The sequence below is a fragment of the Triticum aestivum genome, chromosome 1B (genome assembly GCF_018294505.1).
Source record: "Triticum aestivum cultivar Chinese Spring chromosome 1B, IWGSC CS RefSeq v2.1, whole genome shotgun sequence".
Lineage (NCBI taxonomy): Eukaryota > Viridiplantae > Streptophyta > Magnoliopsida > Poales > Poaceae > Triticum > Triticum aestivum.
This window is the reverse complement of record NC_057795.1, coordinates 608,336,253-608,341,054: the sequence shown is the minus strand read 5'-3', so window position 1 is coordinate 608,341,054 and position 4,802 is coordinate 608,336,253.

Sequence of the window (4,802 nt, the reverse complement as noted above, 5' to 3'; positions counted from 1 at the left end):
TATGCATCAGAATAGGATCAACGGAAAGCAGTAACAGGCTACACTACTCTAATGCAAGCAGTATAGAAGAGAATAGGCGATATCTGGTGATCAAGGGGGGGGGCTTGCCTGGTTGCTCTGGCAAGAGAGAGGGGTCGTCAACTCCGTAGTCGAACTGGGCAGCAGCAGCGTCGGTCTCGTAGTCTACCGGAGATAAGAGGGGGAAGAAACAATGAATACAATGCAAACATAAACACGACGATGCGTGACGCGACAATGAGCGGTGCTAGGTGTGCCCTAACGTGGTATGAGGTGGTACCGGTTAAGGGGGGAAACATCCGGGAAAGTATTCCCCGTGTTTCGCATTTTCGGGCACAGGAGCCGGAGGGGGAAAGTTGCGGGTTCGATAGGTTAGGGGTGTGTGGCGGACGAACGGACTGCGCATCCGGATTCGTCTTGTCGTTCTGAGCAACTTTCATGTTGAAAATATTTTAATCCGAGTTACGGATTAAAAGATATGATTTTCTAAAGATTTTATTAATTTCTGGAATTTAACTAATTAATTAATTAATTCAAAAAAATGGATTTATGACGTCAGCATGATGTCATGCTGACGTCAGCAGTCATCAGGGTTGACTTGGTCAACCTGACATGTGGGTCCCGTTCGTCATACTCTGTTAGTTAATTAACAGTAGTTAATTAGGTTAATTAGCCATTAGGTTAATTAATCAGGATTAATTAAATTAATTATTTATTTAACTAATTAATTAATATTTTAATTATTATTTATTTATTTATTTTAACGTTCTGGGGTGGGACCCTGTGGTCAGTGGCACTGAGTGCCCAGTCAGCATTGTTGACCATGGTCAACGTGGTCAACCGAGTCCAGGGGGGCCACGGGCAGCGACCCAGAGGCGGGCCACGTCGGTGCCAGGTTAGCGCCGGCGCCGGAGCAATGCCGGCGAGGCCATCCGCGACGGCCGAACGCCGGAGATGGCCGGAATCGCGCTATGGCGCGCCATTCGAGCCCTGTTCGGGCGCGTTCGAAGGGTGGGGCTAGGCCGCATCCAACCGTGATGGTGGCGCGGGACGTAATGGCCGGAATCTTCGCCGGCGGCGAGTGGAGGCGGTGGTGGCGTTCGGGAGGTTGCGGGAACGGGGCTACGGGGCGCAGGGGGCGTGGCCAGGGACGGGGCGAGAGGGAGGCGCGGGGTGCGGCAGTGCGCAACCCGGCGTGGCGGCGACGGCGGCCCTTGGGCGCGGGCGTGCTCGCCGGGGCCGTGGCTCGGGCGATAAGGGGCGCGGCCGGCACGGGGCTACCCGAGCGGTGCCGAGGCAAGGAGGAGCTCCGTGTGGGAGGTCCGGCGAGGGAGGGGAGGCCGAAGCACGGGGCGAGGGAGAGAGAGGAGGGGCGCAGAGGCCGTGGCCTCACCGGAGTCGTAGGGTCTGGGCAGCGGTGGTCGAGGGGGGTGACGGGGATGGCGCGACGCAGGTGGACGACGGTGTGACGGTCCGGCGAGGAGGCATGGTCGAGGCGGTGAGGCGACGTCGGGCGGTGGCATCATCGGGGCGCCGCGGCGAGGCGCCCAGATCAAGGGGGGGGAGGAGGCGAGGAGGACGGTGATGGGGCGTCGCCGGGATGGGCGCCCGCGGCGGGGCGTGAGGCGGCGCGGTCGCCGGTGTTAGCTGCCCCCGATCTAGATCGGGGGGGAGGGGGAGGGAGCGAGACGTGGGGGATCGAGGGGAGTGGGGGGTAGCGGTTAGGGTTTCTGTCGGGTGGGGGGATAAGGTGGGAGCGGGGTGGGTCGGCCGGCTGGGCCAGTCGGCTGGGCCTTTGCCCAGTTGGGCTGGCCAGCTGGGCCACAGATGGCCCAGTGGGGGGTGCCTCTTTTTATTTTTAGTTAGATTTGTCTTTTCCTTTTATTTATTTCATTTTCTATTTTATTTCATTTTAATATATTTAGACATTTTCAAAAAGGGTGTTTGTTGCACTATAATCACCTAGGCATTTAACTGCACACTCCGAACATTTTAGTTTAATATTTTGAAAACTTTGTCGCTTGACATTAATTTGAATTTGAATTTGAAAAGGTTTCGAATCATTGCGAGGTTAGCAACAATAAGAGTGGTGATGTGGCATCATTAACGTGGAATTACTGTAGCCTAAATATCCGGGCGTCACAGGTGTGTATAATAATAAGAGTGCACGTGCGTTGGACTAAGCTGGAATCTGCAAGCATTCAACTCAAGAGAGAAGACAAGTAATATGGTCTATGAAGAATGCTCGATATTGGAAAACTCTAGAAAAATCCTTTGTATGCAAAGATGCAAATGGATAAATTGTCTTTCAAGTTCAACTACGAGCAAGGATATAGCATCTGCAAGACTACTAGTTCTATGAAGAATAGACCCACCCATAGAGGGCAGGGCACTCGCACAAGTAAAGAAATCTTGAATAACTCCTTTCCCAATAATATTACCGCTTTCAATCCAAAACTTTTTAATGTGTAAAATAGTAGGATCTTCAAGAGGATCTTCAAAAACATCAAAGTTTTCCATATTATTATCCTTATCAACGATAACCTCCCCCGTTTCAAACATGACGGCAGCACAGAGAACAAACACACAAGAAGCAAGTTAAAAAGAGACGAACGGAAAGAGAGGGCGAATAAAACGGCAAGGGTGAAGTGGGGGAGAGGAAAACAAGAGGCAAATGGAAAATAATGTAATGTGAGGGATAAGAGTTTGTGATGGGTACTTGGTATGTCTTGACTTGTGCGTAGACTCCCCGACAACGGCGCCAGAAATCCTTCTTGCTACCTCTTGAGCATGCGTTGGTTTTCCCTTGAAGAGGAAAGGGTAATGCAATAAAGTAGCGTAAGTATTTCCCTCAGTTTTTGAGAACCAAGGTATCAATCCAGTAGGAGGCCACACGCAAGTCCCTCGTACCTACACAAACAAATAAGAACCTTGCAACCAACGCGATAAAGGGGTTGTCAATCCCTTCACGGCCACTTGCAAAAGTGAGATCTGAAAGAGATGATAAGATAATATTGGTATTTTTATGATAAATATTAAAAGTAAAGACTGCAAAATAAATAGCGATAGAAATAGCTAGTTGACAGAAGATTAATATGATGGAAAATAGACCCGGGGACCATAGGTTTCACTAGTGGCTTCTCTCAAGATAGCATAACACTACTAGGGAAAAGCCTAGCAGTAGCGCGGGTTTTGGGTGTATCAGTAGCGCGGGCGCCCGCGCTACTGATATGGCACCACAGCTAACTTGTAGCAGTAGCGCGTGTATAACCCTCGCTACTGCTACTACTGATAGTAGTAGCGTGGTTGACGCCCGCGCTACTACTACTTAGCTGTAGCACGGGTCAGCGCCCCGCGCTACTACTAACTATTTGGAAATTAAAAAAATTAAATTGCATCCATGGTTGCTGCTGCTGGGCGTCATCGTCCTCTCCAACCATGGTTGCTGCTGGTCCTGGAGGGGATGAAGTTGTCCATGGTGATGGTGGCCGCCGAAGTTGGAGCCAACGCTCGAGACCTAGATGAAGGTGCTCGTGCTAGTCCCGATGTTGTTGCTTCTGCTACCGCTCCTCCTCCTCCTCGTCCTCCCATGCATTGGAATCTGCAGAGCTCGTCAAACATGCAAGCCAGTCAGCGACCCCAGCGCAGAAATGGAGGACGTGATGCGTGCATCGCATGGTGGGAGATGAGTTGGTGGCGCGCGTTGCTGGAAGAAGAGCTCTAACCGCCACCGTCCTTGGCTAGCTCCACGGAGCCCCCATTGGCGTCCCTCTGGACGCCGCCGCTGCCCTCCGTGCCTGACCCGGTGGCCCCGGCAGCAGCAGCCTCCTCCTCCTCCTGGACGTGGTCGTCATCTGTGTCGAGAGACGCCGAGGGAGAGGAGGTCATCAAATTTGGGGAAGGCACCGAGGTGTGAGATCAGTGGCGGCGGTGGGTGAGGATGGGAATCACGGGTGGGAGGAAAAGGGGAATGTGAGAGTGTGGGAGAGAGGAGGGATTTGGCAGAGGATACGGGGACTTCACATACCTTTTACCTAGTAGTAGCGAGGGGTATAAACCCGCGCTACTACTATCAACTTAGTTGTAGCGCGGGTTCATACCCCTCGCTACTACTATGGCATGTCCCGGGGGGCACGGTAGAGACTGCTTAGTAGTAGAGAGGGTTAAAAACCCGCGCTACTACTATCAATTTAGTAGTAGCGAGGGTTAAAAACCCGCGCTACTAGTAAGTAGTAGTAGCGAGGGTTATAAACCCATGCTATTAGTAAGCGTCTGCCTATAAGTGTTACCCTAGTAGTGTAAGTATTATGGTGGGTGAACAAATTACTGTCGAGCAATTGATAGAAAAGTGCATAATTATGATAATATCTAGGCATGATCATGTATATAGGCATCACGTCCGCGACATGTAGACCGAAACGATTCTGCATCTACTACTATTACTCCACACATCGACCGCTATCCAGCATGCATCTAGAGTATTAAGTTCATAAGAACATAGTAACGCATCAGGCAAGATGACATGATGTACAGGGATAAACTCAAGCAATATGATATAAACCCCATCTTTTTATCCTCGATGGCAACAATACAATACGTGTCGTTTCCCCTTCTGTCACTGGGATCGAGCAACGCAAGATTGAACCCAAAGCTAAGCACTTCTCGCATTGCAAGAAAGATCTATCTAGTAGTCCAAACCAAGCTAATAATTCGAAGAGACTTGCAAGGATAACAAATCATACATAAAAGAATTAAGAGGAGATTCAAATATTGTTCATAGATAA